Source organism: Taeniopygia guttata, chromosome 4 (genome assembly GCF_048771995.1).
Source record: "Taeniopygia guttata chromosome 4, bTaeGut7.mat, whole genome shotgun sequence".
Taxonomy (NCBI): Eukaryota; Metazoa; Chordata; class Aves; order Passeriformes; family Estrildidae; genus Taeniopygia; species Taeniopygia guttata.
The window spans coordinates 33,959,269-33,979,152 of record NC_133028.1 but is presented as its reverse complement, the minus strand read 5'-3'; positions in this window follow the sequence as shown (position 1 = coordinate 33,979,152).

The window sequence follows — 19,884 nt, the reverse complement described above, 5'->3', positions numbered from 1 at the left end:
ATTTGGCCATCTAATAAAGACGTCAACTAGAGCACAAAACAGTGTCTTTAAATCATTTTCTGACCAGAGATGGTTACTGTACTTTTGATGATGGATGGAGGTAGCTGCCACCCCACATATCATGGGTTGAGACTCTGAGAAGTGTTCCAGCTGGAGGTACTGGTTTCAAACCTAGGCTCATCTTCCTTACTAAATAAAACCAGAAAAAAAGAACTAAAAAACACTTGAATGCCTACCATATATATTTCCGGAAAAACATTGCAGTAAGTTGTCTAATATAGTATGAAAATATAGTGACTGCAGAATTTTACAAGGGAAGTAGATAATGAAAAAAATAATGTAAAATTTTTTTTATCTTCTCTTCTTCAAATGAACTGTGTAAAATTACAGTTACTTATCAGGAAATTACTGAATATGATAGTAAAAAAGAGTAAAATGACATGTTCAGAATAAATTAGATACACTCTTCTAAATTAAATTTTGCAATTTCTCTGTATTAGAGCTGGAGTTTTTGGATTTCTTACTTCCATTTGAACACTAATAATTCTATTTTTATTATTATGTACATAGCAGTTACAGAATACAATTTATGTAACCTTTCCATAAATTAGAAAGTAAAAACTGAAAATCAAACCTAAACAAACTAGAAAACTTTAATTAAAAACTCAGCAGGTTAGGTTTATTTCATGTACAAGCAATAAGATAAAGGAGCTTCTCTTTTTTTCTTTCTTTCTCCTTTCCTTTTCCTTTTTTTTTTTTTTTTTTTAATAGAAACACTAAATGGGTAAATGCTTGTCCCTGTAGAATAAATTTCATTAGGGACTGGTTAAAAAACCTTTTCCTTATAAGGGCCTCGTGACAAATATGAACTTACTTGCTTTTGTCTTTCTGATTGTTTTTCAAAATGAATCTGATTTTTTGAATTTACAGGCAGTTAAAAATAAGAAATGAAATAAAATTTTCTGCAAAGCAGCAAACGATTCATAACATAAAATTTCATTTAAAGAGCATACAATTAGAATACATTGAATAATTCATTGAAAATAATGAATCTTTGAATTTGGCTTCTGAGTGTGGTTGCAAATTGTCAATGAGCACTCATCAATTTTATTAATGCAGTTTTTTATTTAAATCTTTGATGGATTACACCTATGAAGATACATATGCATATAGATTATATGTGAACTCTCTCCTATATTAATTTTCTCAAATATTCAAAAAAAAGAATCTTTTTTTAATTTAAGTAATTTACAAATAGACTGTGTAGTTACTATTGTTAAACATCATAATTTGATCTGCATTTTGAAAGATTCAGAGTCAAACTGAATCAATTCATAAACTTTGTCTCATCTCCAAGGAAATTACCTTCTCTGATTTGTAAGTTTCCTTATTTGTTTTAAAAATAAAGATAACATAGCTATTTTACGGCACAAGGCTGGCTTATGACAGTGACATAATATCACCATCACTATCAAAATAACATAGCTATAGTTGAGGTCAAAATGTCAAAGAAATATACTGTAGTCTTAATTCTTTCATTGGAAAATGATAAGTAATACAAAAAGTTAACTTTAATATATAGGAAAAAAAACATACACAAAAAATCTTTAAAATTCCCCAAAGCCACAAGGGATAGGATTTCCTATTATGTTCACCATTAACATATAGCTTTTGTTTGGAAATTAAAGGCTGGAAGAAAGTAAAAAGTGCATACGTGTCATATGGGTTTTTTCCTATGAAACTTTATTTTAAAATTATTTTTGTAAGAGTCATACAGATTTACACTACTTATGTGGCAGCCACCAGCTTTTGTCTCAATTTTTCCAATAATGTGAATACATATCTTTCATGTATGATCAGATGATAATGGATCTGCTAGAAGCCTATAGCCTTTTTTTGAAATTTTTTTTCCTGCAAACTTCATGAATTAAATTAATTGGATTCTTTTTTATTCCTCCTCAGTTTTTAATGCCATCACTAACATTTTTCCACAGTCATTCATCACATATGGTTAAACCATTGCTGTTTGCAAAAGGGTATGCTTTCCCAGCCCTCTTAACTGATTGCCATACCACCAACAGACGGCGAACTGGGAGCTTGCTCTACTATGTTAAGCATGGACCAAATAGCATGATTTCAGGCATTAAACACTCTCATTGAACCTATGAAAGTTTAACTTGCTGTCATTATTCTCAGTGTTTTCTGACTGTTAGATATTTTAGGTGCACTGTTGCTTCTAGAAAAAGAGCAAAGCAATTTTCTGCTGTTAAAATCTGTAATCTAAATTTATGAATTAGATACTTATGTATTTACTGGCATGGTATTGTCAGGCTATTGTCTCATTAAGGGCTTTTGTTTCTATGTTGATAAGAAACTTGTCATGTGTGGCATATTTCACACTTCTACAAAGAGAATGTCTTTAACAAGTTAGACCCTGCATTTGTGTAGTAGTTTGGGCTGGGGTAGAGTTGATTTTCTTCATAGGAGTTAGGATGAGGTAGTGTTTTGGATTTGTGCTGGAAATAGTGTAGGCAGTTGAGGGATGTTTTTCTTATTTCTGATCAGTGTTTATACAGTGTCGAGGACATTCCTGCCCCTCACTCCACCCGCCCCAGCAAAGAGGCTGGGGGTATACAGGAATTAGGAAGGGACAAAGCCAGGCCAGCTGATCCCACTGACTGAAGTGGCATCCATGCCCAGCATGCAAAATTAAGGGGAAGAAGATGGAAGAGGAATGTCTGCAAGGATGGAGTTTGCCTTCCCTAAGAACTGTTATTTGTGAGCCTGGCTTTCCTGGAAATGGCTGAACACCTTTCTGCTGATGAGAAGGAATGAGTGAATTCTGTTTTGCTCTGCCTGTACACGTGACTTTCGCTTTATCCCTATCTCATCCCACAAGTTTTCTCACATTTCCAATTCTGTTTCCCATTGCACCAGAGGGGAGTGAGTGGCTGCCTGTTACTCAGATGATGGCGAGGGTTAAAACCAAAATTTTTCATCATTGGTCAGTATTATGTCAACTTATTGACACTATAGCTTTGTTTTTTAGTCCTTTTGTTTAGTAGGAGTATTGCATTTACCATACAATTTCTTTTCAGGTTCTGTGCAAGTTTTCACAGTCACAGTTAATGCAGATGTGCACTTGCTGTTGGATCATATATATTGTTCTTCCAATATTTGCATGTCCTGAAAAGAAAGATAAGGATAAAAATGCTATATTCATTTACACCCCCAATGGATACAGTCAGATGTCTGTGGTGCTTTGTCTATTTTGTATCTGTTAATGTTTATATTTTTATATAATACTGCAGCCAACTAAATAATATTTTAAGAATTCAAACCTTTTTTTTTTAGTGAAAAACTGAGTGCATTGTGAATCCCACTACAAAATACTATCTATTTAGTCTATACAATTGCTCTAGCTATTGTAAGGCAATAGGTCTCTCCAGAGATTGAAATAAAATGCCAATACAGACACCTCTGATATGTGGGTTGAATGAGCACTCTTTCCCTTCCTCATCCTAAGTATCTGGCTGAATTTAGGTGAGATATATCACACACACATAGGATTTTGTGTGAGCTTTCATTATATCATACTGCTGCTATTGCAATTTACTTCTGCCTGGCCTCTAACAAATCTGTGGTCTCCTCACACTCTGTTCAGGGTCCTGCTGCTGCAATGGGTAAAGACAGCTATCTACCCTCCGTGGTCAAAATTGCTGAACTCCAAAGAAATAAGACAATATAGTTTCCCAGCACTGATTTATGACCAGCTTTAAATTTTTGCTGGTGCTGGTATGTTTGCTAGAAAATTTTGTTTCTTGGTTTTTTGTTGTTTGGTTTGTTGGTTGTTTGTCATGTGGAATTTTCAGCATATTTTAAAAGTACTGTGCTCTTCTCAGAGGATCTTGCGTCAGCTTAGAATTTCCTACATTACACTGATTTTTACAACTGAATCAGGAATAATAATTGCTATATTCCTCCTTTATATACACTTCCATTTATCTGATTTTGCTTGGTCTTCCTTACCACCATTCTACACATCCACAATGATGTGGTAACACAGTCTACAATTTAAATATTTACATTTCTGTGTGTTGTGTTCTCAAGCCACAGAACTGCATTCCTTACTGGTGGACTTTACCAGGCATAAAATAAACCTTAAAAAGTATCTGCAGAAAATATATTAGAATCTTATCTTTCAATGGAAATAGCAGTTTGAATCTCTTTTTATCTAGCAGTCTTTACTTAAGAAATTAGACTACCCCAATGCTTCACAGAAGAATGCAATTTTGTGACCATTTAGCATTTCTTAACCTTTTAGTTTATTTGTTTGTTTTTCTTGCCAAGCCTTTCCCTGAGCCACAGATGCCATTTCCTATTCAGCTGTAGCTCTGTTTCTCACAGACACCCTGCAGATCATATGGGTAACATTCCAACCCAAATTGAGTCATTTGAGTACAAAATAGCTTTGCAAAATCTGTTACTGTTTCCTTTGCATTCTTTTCTTTATTCACTTTGTTCACTCTTTTGTTGATTGGATTTGGCTTAGGTTTTTTGCTCCTTTTTTAATATTTATTTCAGATCTTGAACACAGACTAATAAATATGTTTGATTTTAAAATTGTAGTCTTAAAAATGTTGTTACACCTCAAATGATAACCCACATACAGTCCATCTGAGCAATTTCTAATTTTTATTGGTTCATGTATGATGCCATTGTAGTTGTCCAGTGCTTTCATTTTTTTTCTTAAATTCACTGCAAAAAATAAAAATTGCCACTGAAGTAAATATCTTCCTATATTACTTCAGTGGCAATTCTTTTTAGACAAACTGAGTATTTCCTCTTTAATTTTCATCGTAAATGGAAATCTTTTAATTTCCCCTCTTTACAGTATATAGAATTTAGAATCAATAGTACCTTTGCATGTGGTCTGAAGAAATTTTATAGGAACCTTTTAGAACTCTCAATGTTTTTTTCAATTGAAATAAATAATTCAGTGTGGTAGAAAGTAAATGATTGAAATAATGCAGGCCAAGGGCTTCCAATTATCTTTGGGCAGCCTTGAAAACTGGACTTGTGCATGCTACTTTGTCAATGAGACTTTAAACCCAGAGATGGTTAATGTAAATAAAACCACCTTAGTTCTTCGTGACTTTGTTTGTTTTACAGTGGTAGACAAATTAAGAAAGCAATCTCCAGCAGTACAAAATGAGGCCAAATATGGTGGTTTTTTTCATAGTGATTCACAAAAGCCTACACCATCCCCATCACACACATGCTTTTTCACACACCATTATTAGAAGTATTCCCACTGCTAAGACATATACTAATACTTTAAACAAACATAAACATATTTCTTATCTTATCAAAAAGATGATTTTTCTAGCCTACTCTTTGATGACTGTAAGCCTGTCCACTTTTGTTATCTGCTGGAAACTCTAGAGGGTCTCTGAAAAAGAAGATGACAGAACTTTGGGGACCTGAGCAATTTGAAGATTTGTTTTCCTTTATTTTTCTTGACTTTCTGAGAGCTTCTAAACTAGTGAAATTGTTCAAAGGCCTTACAGAAAATGTTGTGTCTCAGAAGACTCCTGCTGTGCTTTAATGCCTTAAATTTATCACCATGGTGTCTGCAATTAGTGAGCACCATCTAAAACTACCTAATTCTTAAAAATCCCATGATAGATATTTTATATTTTTAACAAAAGTGCCTGTGATCTGTTAAAACCATATCATGCACTGTATGACACATAATAGAAGTTATTTATATTCTACATTAGACTTTTAAACAGAGTATTTGAACTCAGGCACTTTTCACTTGTACGGACATGCACCTCAAAAAGATTAATAAATCCTTGTGGGGCATTTCAGTTTTCTGGACACTGCTCTGTCATGTAATATCCCTGGGGTTCCAGGGTTACCTATTTTCTCTTTCTGGCAGGGTTTTGTAAATTGGAGAATCTTTACTCTTGTCTGCTCATTTATTTACTGCCATAACAATCCCATTTTATATTGAAAATTAGTCTAGGCTGAAGCTTAAATATTGTTTTATACTTTTTCTTGTGAAAACTAAGATTTATGAAGCCCTGGAGATACCACTTGGTTTTCGTCCTCAAAAGAGAAATATTACATTAAAGACAATGTTGGTAACCCTGCAGCGTATCAGAAATTTATTATGAAATATAAACTGCACAAGAAACAAGAGACAACAGTGAACACAGGCAAGAAACTGACATCGTGTATTTATTTTTTGTTTTAATGTGGAGTTATGAATACTTATTGCATTTGTGGAAATTGCAGTTTCTGAGCACAAGACAATTTTGAATGGTTGAGCTGCTTTTACTAAAATGTAACTCTCATGTTCTCAAAGCATTTTGTGTATATCACCATTCAGGAAGTTACTAAACACTACCAGGATGTTCATCAGCTGTTCTGCAACGGAAAGATTTATCTTTTCTTTTTTTATATATATAGTCCTTTTGTAAATTCCATTCAATAAATTAAGCACAATTTTGCATATCACTTTAAGCAGAAGCAGCAAAGATTTTATATCAGTTGTTACTGTGTACTTAATCTTTCTCCAACAAAGACAGCTTCTGAGTATTCTTTGATTAATATGAGAAATCTCTGATTGGAAATCTTCTTCCCTGGTATCCATTAACTTTGAGGGCCATGTAGCTGGACTCACATCTCATGATCTGATGTTCAAATCTGGACTTTCAGCACTGCATCTACAGATGCAGTGCAACAGGTGAACAAATAGTAAATACCAAGGCAAATGGAAAAAAAAAAAGAAGTCCAGCCAGGCTAGATCAAATAGGTAAATGCATCTGAAAAACAACAGGCTAAAGTTTAGCAAAGTAGACTACCAGGCGTCAGCAGATCAGCTACAGAGAGAACAACTGGACATTTTGGAAAGTGTTGGCATGGCACCATTAGAGTAGGAATGGCCGGTTCAGAAATGTTGGTAAAAACAGTAAAACTGGATGACTGACAAGAATAGGCCAAACTATGTCTTGTATAATTATGTGAAATAGTGATTCAGACGCATATGCAGAAATATAACTTTCAATGAGTTAAGAACAAGAATAATTTTAAAAGAACCAAAAAAAAAAAAACAAGGCAAACTAAAGAAGCCCTAATACAACAATAAAAAAACCCAAACAAATCCTCAAGAGAAGAATGTTGAAAGCCAGCATGACAAGCATTAAAAGACAGAAAGTAAGCAGACTTTGTTTCTAATAATTTGTGAAAGAAATGGAACTGTTACATGTTTTGACTTTTAAAAGCCTTATTACACTAAGGCATGTGATTATACTAAGCTATTGTAAGCAACATAACACGTCTCCACTGAAATACCAAAAACTTCCTGGAATCTAGTTATTGCAACCTAGATCTATAAAATTTTGGCCCTTGAGGCAGAGTTTCATAAAAATTAGGGTGTGGAACTTGTTGCTCATCATTAGAAAAAGGTTAATTCATATATTTGACAAAAAATTTCTTACATTTCAGGTGTATAACAAAACATGAATAATGCACCCTAGCATGATGTGTCCTAATAGTACCAATCTACCAGAATTTTTAACTGTTCTGTTGTTATAAAACTACAGAAAGTATATTAGTACAATATCCTGTCTTACTAATAAATTGTTTTCTTAGTGCCATTAGTTTATTTCCTTATTCTAAGATTAGAACTACACTGTTTTTAGGTTTAATCATAGTGATGTGAAGATGCTCTGAGAACAGAGAGCTAATTGCCATGGCATTAAGAGATCCTTTGGCTGAGAAGAGCCCTCTGAAACTCACAGTGATCTTTTCCAGTTGATCACAGACTAAGGTATTTATAAAAATGCAGTTATTCTCAGTGAGTCAAGGTTCGATTTCATAAATTACCTTAAAAGAGCAGACAAAGGATTATGCTACAGAGAGGATCTAAAGAGTGCCTTTGGGGTTTTGGAAGTTATTGGTTTCTGGGTTTTTTTTATGTAGTCTGGTAACTGTCCTGGGGTAACTATCCTCTAAACCAGGACAGTATTTTACAAAGATATATTTTTAACCTTGAAAAAACAGTGAAATGATGAAGAATTTTAGCTGTTTTAAAATACCTTTAATTAGCAACTTTGCATACAATGATAAACTGTATAAAAGAACAAAATACCCTTACAGAGTATGATCAATCAGCTTTTACTCCCAGTAAAAATCCCTTCTGACAAGCAAGCACTGTGAAAGTCTTAGACACTCCACTGGAATACAATTTTGAACAATTATTTCTATTATTTCAGAAGGAATTCTGCATGCAAAGTGCCTATAGAGATAGACTAACACTAGTATTTGTAGCAAGTAATTCACCGCAATATTAAATTTCTCAAAATATAGTGTTATTTAGCCTCATGATCAAAAATACAAAAGTCAGAAGTGAAACAATTGGCAAGATTGTCACAGTTTCCACACACAGTACTGTATGTCTTTAGCACACAAGTATTTTCCCACCAGAGAAACCCGGGACAGAACCTGGGTCATGGTAATTCTACATTTTCAAAGGCTGGAAGGCATCCCCTGAAAAGCTTATGTGGCCCTAGGATTTTCCTCTTTGTGTCTCTCTGAGAGGCTGCCAGTACCTGAAGGGCACAACAAAATCTCCAGAACTGTTTGAAACAAAATTGCAGACTAGCAGTAGAAAATTTGAATGGTTTTGCCACCAGCTACTAATGTTTTACCATTTGAGAACTTACAGGGCTCAGAATTTCATCTTAAACTGTCCTGCTGCTTTTTCCAACATGCACTTTGTTTCATAATATTTTAAATAGCTAATTTATTTGTCGCACGTTTGCCGAGTTTCCTGTAATTTCACATCATGTTTGAATTCAAGCCTTACAGCAAGCACAGACATTTTTTTGGTTTATAATATCCATATATCTGTTCACCTGTTTGGGATGATGCTATCTTGTATGACCTTACTGCATCACATGACTCACCACTGTCCTAAGAGCAGTTACAGGAATTTTCACTTAGTGAATAAGTGCAGACTGTATTTCTTTTATTTGACTAAGCTGTTTCCTATTACTTACTTTATTCTCTTGACAGTAATAAATTCCATAATGGTTGCTAGATTTCAAATCAACTATTACACTATCTAGATGGAACAGTAAATCAATAATTGATGATATACAAATCATATCTAATAGCTGGAATGCAAGGGGGGTTTGCCTTAAGGTGTCACACTCAGCAGTCACTGTAATATTTATTGAAAATATAACACAATTCTATTAAATCAATAACAGATTGACATGAATATATTAAGACCTTTTCATAATCAAAGAGGACAGAGCTGAGGGGAGAAAATGCACTTTATTATGCACACACTTAGTGATCCTTATTTTTGAAAACCTGATTAATTAGATGCTTTATCATACACCTTGTTTTCTACATTTCTTTTGATGCTTCCATTTTCAAAATCAAATTAAACTGGATTAAAGCTTTGTGAAATACTTTTACAATCAGGGCTGCCACTTGTATTCCAATAGCTCTTGGTGTATAATATTTTTGCTTAGGAGAAGTATATAGTGGGATAATTTCTTAGATAATCTTTTTTATATTGCACTCAGAAAGAAGCATAAGTGCTCAGTAAACCTTCTCATATGGTCAACATAGCCAAATATTAGTACAGAGACAATAAAAAATTAAACCTCAATTCTGATTCTGTACTTCACTCTGCATTTATTCTCATTGGTTAAATCAAAGATTGACATTCACAAGTATTGCACAATCAAGCAATAGACTGCTTACAAAAAGATGATGCCCAAGTACAAATCAATTTTTGTAAATTCATAAAATCAAGAAATATGCTATCAGATTCTGTAGTTCATTGAAGTTTGGTAGTTTTAACGGGTATCTTTTATTTTCTTTTTTGTTTTTTCTCTTCCTTTTTCTTTTTCTTTCCAAAAAGGCATAATAGATAGAGCTATAATTCTTAGCTGATTTCTTCTCAAATTTTGATAAAATAGATTTTGTAACAAAAAAGATCAAATTCATTACTTAGAAGTTAGCTCACATATTCATGAGGTATCAAAGGACAAACAAGTCATACTTTTAATGTCATTAAAGTATTTTAAAGGTTTTCAGGCTTCTTAGATTAGTTAGCTGGAAAAAAAATTAGATAAGAATGGATATAAAGCCTCAAAATCTTTCTTATATTGTCCAAATCCCAGTTTCACTTCCGATAAAGAATGAAAAAATGTGGTGCTTAGAGTTTGCTTCTGTGGTATGTCAGAAATGCCACAGAAGTCATGAAAACATTTTGTTAGAAAAGTTTAGAAGATTGTTCTCTGAGACAAAGATAAACAAATGTCAAAATTTTTGCGAGAAAATTAATCAGTTTAATATTTTTTTTGATAAGTCTCTTGGAAATGTATAAAATATCTGTCCTGGTATGCTTCAAGGATAAATATTTAGATTCTTTCCACATTGTTTTGTTGACAGTAACTGTTAACATGTACTAGAGCCAGGGAAATTAAAACAGGCAAAGGCCCATGATATTAATCAAAGAGCAGAAAAAGGTCCCATTTTGCATTACATTTATTAAAATATATCTAATTTCCTCAAATATAAAATATATGCAGGGTATAGAAGTTTAATGACCAGTAAGGGTTTTTTTGGGGTGTTTTACATTATTAGGGAGTAATATAAGTATCTGGTAAACTGATTTTTAAAATAATTTACAGACTACATGTTGCACAAGATGAAGAAATATATACTATTTCAGAGAGTTGTTATTTGATTGTTGCCTTGTTATTTCTATCAAAATATTAAGTAGTGAAAAAAAAATTAAAATCTGTGCATCATAATATACAAGAAAAACTCACCAAAGTCTATTTTCTTTAAGTAATCTCTAGATTTTACAGTTGAAAGCTGAGTCTCACCTGACAAAGGAAGCTTGAAATGCTTAAACATGTATTTCTGTCCTACAAGCATCATGAAAAGAATCTGCTTTTGCAAGTTGTTTTCTTCTTGACATAATGTACCAAATGGCTTGCTAAAAATTTGGACAAATTCCAGCTGAACAGCTACTATTCAAATTGATAGTGACAGCTCATCCTGAAAAAAAATGTTATTTTCAAATGATTGATATGAACTCAAAGGGGTGTGAAGAACTGTAGTGTTCATATTGCTCATGAGCTGTTGACAGTTTGGCACATTTCTAATGCTGATTAGAAACAAGCCAGGACGCTGCAGTTTGCATTCACATCAAGCTTACAGACCACATTAATTATTTGACTCATAGGAACACTTAGTATACTAAAATATGTCAGAGTTTCAAAATCAAATGACCTTTCTATCAAGTATCTCAATATCTGTGATAACAGTATTGAGTGATAAAAGGATAGTAGGGGAATATTAAGAAATATTAATTGAACTCAGCAAGTGACCTTGGTGATATTCAGTGAACTGCTGATATATTTAGACATATAATACAATGGAAAAAACCCTTGAAAATGGAATTCTGAAAAACTTGTGTACATTCTTCACATTTGACCTGTAAATTGAGGAGCTGGTACTTGAGTGCTTTTATGGTGTTTATTTTTACATTTCATATTTCACCTGTGAAAATGTTAATGCTACTAGGATTTTTTTTAAGAGCCCTCTGCCTGACAGCCTTTCTCTATGGTTGTGCTGATGCAGGCAACTTAAAAGAAAGTGTTAATGTAACTTTTCCAGCAGGCCATTACTTCTCAATTGGTTCTCCAAAATGTCAGCATCAGCAAAGGCAGCTCCCACTCCACCCAGAAAATTACTGGGATATCTGTGTCTGATGTATTTCTATAGAATACCTCCTATTTATTAGTAGATCACTACTATTATTTCACACTGACCATACACAAACCCCAAAATGTGATCACTTTGAATTTGCAGTTGCTTTACAAGATATTTCACTCATAACTGCATACCAGAGAGAATACAGAGTCATAGATGACACTTTTTTTTCTAATTCTCAGTCATATAGGAAAGAAAAAATGGAGAAAATGAGATGTTTTCCTAGGCTGAAAAAGTTTCTTTTCCCTCTCTAAGCAACTGGCAGACAGAAACCATTGCCCAGAAGTCAGATGAAAGCACAAGACCCTGCCACCAGATATTGATAGTGTTCAGGAAGTGAATCACTATCTTGTTGTCTTAGATGCCAAGTGCTGAAGGTAGCTATATTTCCATTTGTCAAACCTTCCAAAAAATCCCAGGCATACTTCTGTATCCAGAAAAACAATGAATGGATGCTAGGCTACAGACCAGTAAACTTGCACACCTTCTTTAGGAAAATAATAGGTCCGGTATAGGAAAATGAAAGTGATAGTGACCTTCTCCTCAACTTGATCAGAAGAACCGTAAACATGTGTTTGTTTACAAAATGTGCACTCTATTTTCATTATCAACTTCACATTCACCACTACGACAAAGTTTGGGGTTTCCTTGAGTTTTTCATTATTACAGAGCAAGAAATATGGACAGATCTCGATGCTATGAGACAAGGTACAAAATGAAACTGACCCACAGATTCAGCAAAAGGGGAAAGCACTACACAATGTGCTCATTCACAGATGAAATTCACAAAGTCGCATAAAAATGATAGTAGTTGACCCAGGAGAAAGTTTAACTTACATTTCCAGTATTTTTGCAGCATGTAGCTCAAGCTCTCACTGACTTTGTCGGAATTATATAGGTAATATGATCATAGAGTGAATTGCTGCAAGGTATTGTACACTGTACATCATTGTGTTTTCCTTTTCAATGTTAGCTGTTTTATTGCTTCTCTGAATATTGTATATTTGAATGAATTTATAATTTTTGCCACTGCCTCCAAACGCATGCACACAAAATCTTATCTTGGCTGAATTACTTCACATAATGTCCCTCAGGTAGAATATAAGAGCAGTGGTGAGACACGGCAATCCCAGTTCTTATTAGTACTCCTCCATATTCAGCTACCAAAGAGGAACTTCATGTGTACAGTGACCCTCTACATCACTACTTGTGTCTTGAAACAATAGAACTGACTTTATTAGCTTTGTTACATTAAGATTCAAAGTACATAGCACTCTCTGTCACTTCAGTCTGAACAGTAGATCCAGCTTTAAAGGATATGTGAGCAGCAGTACAGATTTTGTGAATTTTGTGGTGCAATATCTCGAAAAGCAGCAGGAACAAATTGTTAGGAAAGGAGCAAAGAAATGGCAAGGCCAGACTGCTCCTATTTGATTCAGTGCCAACAGCAATAAAGTCTTCCAGAGGGATACTATAATAAGTATTAAAAAATCATAGATTTTTTCATGAAGTGTTATCACTTCTTCTCAAGATGAGATCTTAAACCCAAAAAAATAGCAAAAGTCATTCTAACAATTCTCCCTTTCCCTTCATTTAATAATTGCCATAATCTCTTTACAGCAATGCTAGGTAAGTAGCGAGAGCAGGTGGCTTACTTCACTCTGAGAGCCTTCCCTTTAAATCTTGATGCCTAAAAAATGTTTGTATCTCTGACATCCTTGACCCTGGGGTTTAATTTCCAATATGCACATGATAACATTGTGCTCCTATTGTCTACCTAGGGTTAGACAATCACATTTATCACTACACAATGTGGATAGTGCTCCTGAGTCATGTGAACAAACTAAGTGTAATATTGATGATAGTTGCCAGTTCCAGTTCAAAAAAGCTAAAAAATTAATCTATATACAGTTTCTTTTATATACAGAGACTAAATGTACACATAGTGTACATTTTAATTTTAGTCTAATGCAGCTGTTAAAAATGTTTTTCTCGTAATAAGGTGCACTTATATCAAAAAATAAGTTAACATACACTTTGCAGGTAACATGGAATTTTTCCTTATTGCAGATTCTTTCATTTTTCAGGCTAAAATAATTTTGCAGCTTTTTTCAAAACTGAATGCAAATACACAAAATCAAAAAACTAAACACAGAAGACTACAAGGGCTGATGAGTAAATATATCACAGCTACTTTTATTTGTTGCTAAAAAGGGGAAAGAGAGCAACAGTTATCTTCTGACTTCCTTGAAGATATCTGATGCACAGAAAAATCAAAGTAGGTAATAAAAATAACAGGTTTTGTGCTTTCAAATATATCTTTTGTCTTATTTCACAGAGATGATGTTAATGATTCCTCAGACAATATTTTATAGCTTATCTTTCTTTACTTTTTAAAAATTTTTTTTAATCAATATGTTATAAGGAATAAAATACCTTTTCCCATGCCAAGTGTATAATTTACTACACACTTGTGTAATAAAGATTGTGAGACTTTGTGTGTTCTCTGACTTCCATCATTCCTTTTGACTTCAAGTGCCTACTAACCTTGGATACTCCCTTCCTCTTAAGGGTGGGACATCACAATTTGCTAATTGCACATTAGTCTAGAAAGCTACAAAGAGTTTATAAATTATGATAAATAAAAAGGTGTGTTGCTATCTCAAGAAATAACATGCAATATCATAAAATATTATTAAAAGATAGCCACCTATACATTGACTCTTCTGTGGCATATATGGTATTTTACAGGAAATAGAGGTGCTGCTGTTTTAAGGCAATATGAAACTTCTTTTTTCATTGTAATTCAGTCATTATTACCTAGGTTTTCAGCCATACACTACTTCACAGCAGGAACTCCGTGTACAGTTGGAAATGCAGAGGCAAACTGGGACATCACTAATAATTCTAATTACTACTATGCTTCTTGCTATTTGGTTTATGACTTGAGATGTGTCTTTAGTAGCTGGATAGACAGTGGGTGATAAGTACTTTCATGACCATCTAGAAATCCGAACAAATATAAAAATATATAGCTACCTTTTGAAATTGTTGTCCTTAATAATACTCCGTGCTTTAGTTTCCACGGGTGATTTCAGGTGCTTTTGCTTTGGAGATTCCAGTTTTAGATAATTCACATTAAAATAACCCAACATTTAAAATAGGAAGTTTGTTACAATTGATTAAATTTTAGAGCCGTACTGTGTCTAGTGGTACCTAATCTGAAGCCTTGTTTTGGAATAACTTTAGTGGCAGATTTCTGAAGTACAGATAGATCCTGTCTTGACTTCTGTCTGGAGATAGACTCGATTTCTTAGAGTCTCCATAACATGGGCTACATTAATTTCTGTGCTTATGACAGAAACCACACTATTCTAAAGTACAGCATTTTAACTCTTCCTCTAAGATACTGTTCACACAAGAGGTTCTCCTGCTTCCTGAATCATGATCTCACATCTTACATTTGGGCATTCCTTTTAAAGATGAAAGAAGGCTCTGTTTATTAACTTCATCTTAATGATCAAAACGGCAATTTGGGGCCAAAAACACTGTGTACAAAATTAAGGACTAAATACAATAGTCATAATAATTACTTCTTATTGGTGGTTACGAATAAAAGATTAAAAAATGGTAGAACTTACCTAAACATTTGTGGTAACAAAGCTCTGCAATTACATCAGTTTCAGAATTTTTCACTTTCATTTATTTATCTCTGGGATAATACTATGCAGAGGACCTATCTTTCTTGATCATGGAACAAGAAATATTTTTTCTAGTTCAGTTTAGAATGAAAACCTTTCTACTTTAAAGATTTTTCTTTCCCCTAGCTCTTTATTTCTCAAACCAAATAATATCAGATCATTAAGCAAGAAATTTTTTGTCTCATAAATATTGTGTCCAAGCGACAGCTTGTCAAATTTTCTGGGAAGGTTCAGACCATAGTGTTGATGAAAATGTATCAAAATAAGTTTAGTAGAAGCTTTTTGTAAATAAAGGTATCTAAGCCTACTGCTTCTGGAGAGCATCTTTAGAATGTCCTGAACTCCATATTAATGCTTTTAGGCATTGCTTGTTCACTGCATCTATTGTCCTGCAGGGAAACTCAAGCATCGCTTGGAAGGAAGCCATTGCATTCTGCAGATGTGAGCTGTGTGCTATATTTATTGAAGAGTACAAGTGGAAAATAAATTCTACAACTGTATCTAATTGAAGTCATATTACTTATTTAGATATAAATAGTAAAATTATGTATAAGGAAATCTCAACATAACCCTGCTTCTGATTACCACACTGGTATTAAGGAGAGATGCTATCATCATTGAATTACAAGAAACACGTGTGTGGTTTTCACAAATTCTTACTCTTTTAAGTGCCCTTCAATATTGCTGAAGTCAAAGGGAATAAGGAATGTAGCCTGAAACGAGCAGAAATAAGTATGTCAAGAGTACTTAAATAGAAACTTTTATGGTCTAAAAGTCCACAAGTTCTTTCATTTCAAGCTTTATCCATTAGCACGTTCTCAAGGACAGCATACAATGATCATTTCCCTGTATGAATAGCACAAATTTTGGAGAACTGTGATTTTCAAAGCAGGCAGTTTTCTTTCTTTCCCTCTGAAAGACTGAGTAGTTAACCTGGTCTGAGAACAGCTACGGTATCTTAAATTCACTGAGCTGCAGATAAAAGATGCAGCTAAAGGTATTTGTATGTAGTGGGCTGAGGCTGGATAACCTACCAAAGCCTCTCTATTACTCCCCTCCACAACTGGGAGAAAATACATTCCTCCCACAAGGGAGAGAAAACATGACAAAAGGTTTGTATGTTAAAATAAGGACTGGGAGAGATCATTGCCCAAATACTGTCACAGACAAAACAGACTTGAATTAGAGGTATTAACTAAATTTACTACTAACAAAATCAGAACAGGATAATGTGAAGTAAAATAAGACCTTAAGAACACCTTCAGCCCTCTGCTCCCTCCCTCCCAGCTCTACCTCTTACCCACCAGTGGTGGGGGGATACAGGGAATGCGGGCTACACTCAGTTCAGCACGCCCTGCTCTTTCCATGTGAGACAGTTCTACATTAACTTCTCCTACGTGAGTCTATCCCACTAACATATCTCTACAAAGAGTGCTTCGAGGATAGGCTTCTGTAGCATGAGTCCACCCAGGATCACAAGTCCTACCAGGACACCTGCTCCAGCATGAGCTCCTCTCTCCATGAACCTCCCATAGGGTCACAGCCTCCTCTCAGGCATCCACCGTCTCTCGCCACAGGCTGCAGGTGGATCTCTGCCATGGATCTCCATGGGCAGCAGGATTTCAGCTGCTTCACCACAGTCTGCACCACAGTTTGCAGGGACATATCAGTTCCAGCACTCAGAGCACCTCCTGCCCTCCTTCCTCACTTGTCTTGGTGTCTGCAGGGTCCTTCCTCCCACATGTTCTCACCCTGCTCTTCTCTGGGTGAAATTACATCTGCATTTAACTATTTTTTTTTTTTAATCTTCCTCTTAAATATGTTATTCCAGTGGTTTTACCACCATTTCTGATGTGCTCAGCCTTGGCCAGTGGTGTATCCATCTTAGAGCCAGCTAGTCTTGGCTCTGCTGGACAGGGAGGAAGCTTCCAGCAGCTTTTCTCAGAAGCCGCTCCTGTAGACTCCCTGCTAACAAAACCTGGCCATACAAACCCAATACATTGTATTAAAAAAAAAAAAACAAAACAAAAACCAAAAAGCAAACTAGGAGGAACTATAAGGGTGCAATTTTCTTCATTTGAAAAAAGAAAATTCAAGCTGGAGAATTTGATCTGGCAGAAGAAAACTAAACTTCATTGTTTTCCTCAACTTTAGATAGAACAGGCCAACAGCTACCATCTCCTCAGCTGGAATGCCTTCAGCTGCTTAGCAACATAGACCCTAAGTAACCTGCTTTAGTCTGACAGGGTCTCATTTTAAAAGTCTTAGCTTTTCATCTTTTGAACAAGTGCATTTCAGTCTTTTATTGAATGTTTATTTGAAATAAAACTTCACAACTAGCTTGAGGGAGAAATTAAAATCTGGCTCTATCCTTCCCTCAGGTAAGTGCTCTACTCATTGAGCTAGAAAGTTATGGTCTGATAAGCCTTAAATTATTTTTGCACAGTGGCACAGCTTTGAGAGGAAAATGACCTGAAGTCTAATCATTAGGTGTTCTAGGAAATTGCAGACTTTATTTAACACACTGACACAAAGAACAGCACTGAAGTGTGTGTGAGAATGGCCTAACACCAGCTCATTCTGCAAAACTGCACTTCCATCCCTCAAAATTTTTAAAAGAAAACAAAAACTTTCTGCTTTCACGTAGAAAGAACAGATATACATCAAGCCCCATGAAGCTGTGTGAATGCTGAACTAATCTATTCAAGGTCTTGAAAGGCAATAAAGTCAGCCTGAGGCAAGTGAAACTGAACACCTCCTCTACCTAACACCTGTTCATGTGTCCAGATAAGATAATTTAGACATTTAATGCAATGGCTCTGAATATGAATTGCATTGTGAGGACTCTCTGTATAAATGGTCCAGTACATTTGGAAAACTAACCTAGGTGTAGGAATTCCCTTTTGGAAAATAGATAAGTGAGAGTTAGCTGATGCAGGGCTGACCCTAAAAGAATCAAGTATTTTAATACAAAATTCTTGCTGGATGCCAATATTAGATTATTTCTTTCTTTGCAAAATTTGGTTCTTCATTTCCTTGGAAATATTTCCATTTGTTTTCTTCTTCTTCTTCTTCTCTTCAGTGAGACACTGTATTGATTTAGACTAAAAACATTTTAAAGTTAACTCTACTACATGGTATTTTAATAGACATCCAGCTCATCTATTTTTAACAGGTGAATGAATTTATCAGTAGAGTTTCACTTTCCTCTGACTATCACTATTACATTAGAGGCAGGAGAGGATCAAATCTTTGATTTAGTAAAGATTTAATTGCTGTACTTTCAAATCACAAAGTGCTTTTGTCACTTTTTTTCCAAAGGCTAGTGAGTATTTTATATTTTGTTAAGGTAGATAAGTATTCCAAAAGCAATAGAATGTAAGTTAAAAACGTGCTTTTGGGAGAAGAAAATAAACATAATGAACTACTGTATTGTTTGTCCTATCATGCTTCCAGAATTTATTGCAGCTAGGGAATAATTTCTAGGAGGAGAAAATCCTGCAAAAGTGTTTCCATACTACTACATACTTGTGAAACATACATTTTGCCTTTGGTAAAAAATAACACATTAGTGTTGCTGAATAGATGCATATTTATACAAGGATACATAGATATACAAAAAAAAAAAAAAAGACATTTATTGAATAAAGGTTAAAAGAGGGGAAAAGAAATTATAAAATGCATTAGAAATAAACCAATGCTGCCTAATTTAGCTCTTACTCTTATATTTACAGAAACTAGATTATTTTTAAAAGTTTAAACTGTACCAACAATGTATTTTTGTAGATTCCTTTATTATTCAAGCATTTTACATTTCTCACATACCTTATCTTAGGGCTATGGCCTCTCATTTACCCATGCCTATGAGAGTTACCATGCTGCCTTTTACACCCCTCTGGTGTAATATACAATAACAATGTTTGGAAAAAGTTCTGACATTCAATTTTAAGAGTGACACACCAAAGCAATGAAGTCCTCTTTTAATTACTTTTCTGGGAAACTATTTGCATAATATCACCAGTAAGAAAAGAGGGGAAAAGCACTGGTTAGGTGGACTAAAGCCACAAAAAGTAAGAAAAAAAAAAAGAAAAAAAAACAAGGGAAGGGAAGGGAAGGGAAGGGAAGGGAAGGGAAGGGAAGGGAAGGGAAGGGAAGGGAAGGGAAGGGAAGGGAAGGGAAGGGAAGGGAAGGGAAGGGAAGGGAAGGGAAGGGAAGGGAAGGGAAGGGAAGGGAAGGGAAGGGAAGGGAAGGGAAGGGAAGGGAAGGGAAGGGAAGGGAAGGGAAGGGAAAGGGAAGGGAAGGGAAGGGAAGGGAAGGGAAGGGAAGGGAAGGGAAGGGAAGGGAAGGGAAGGGAAGGGAAGGGAAGGGA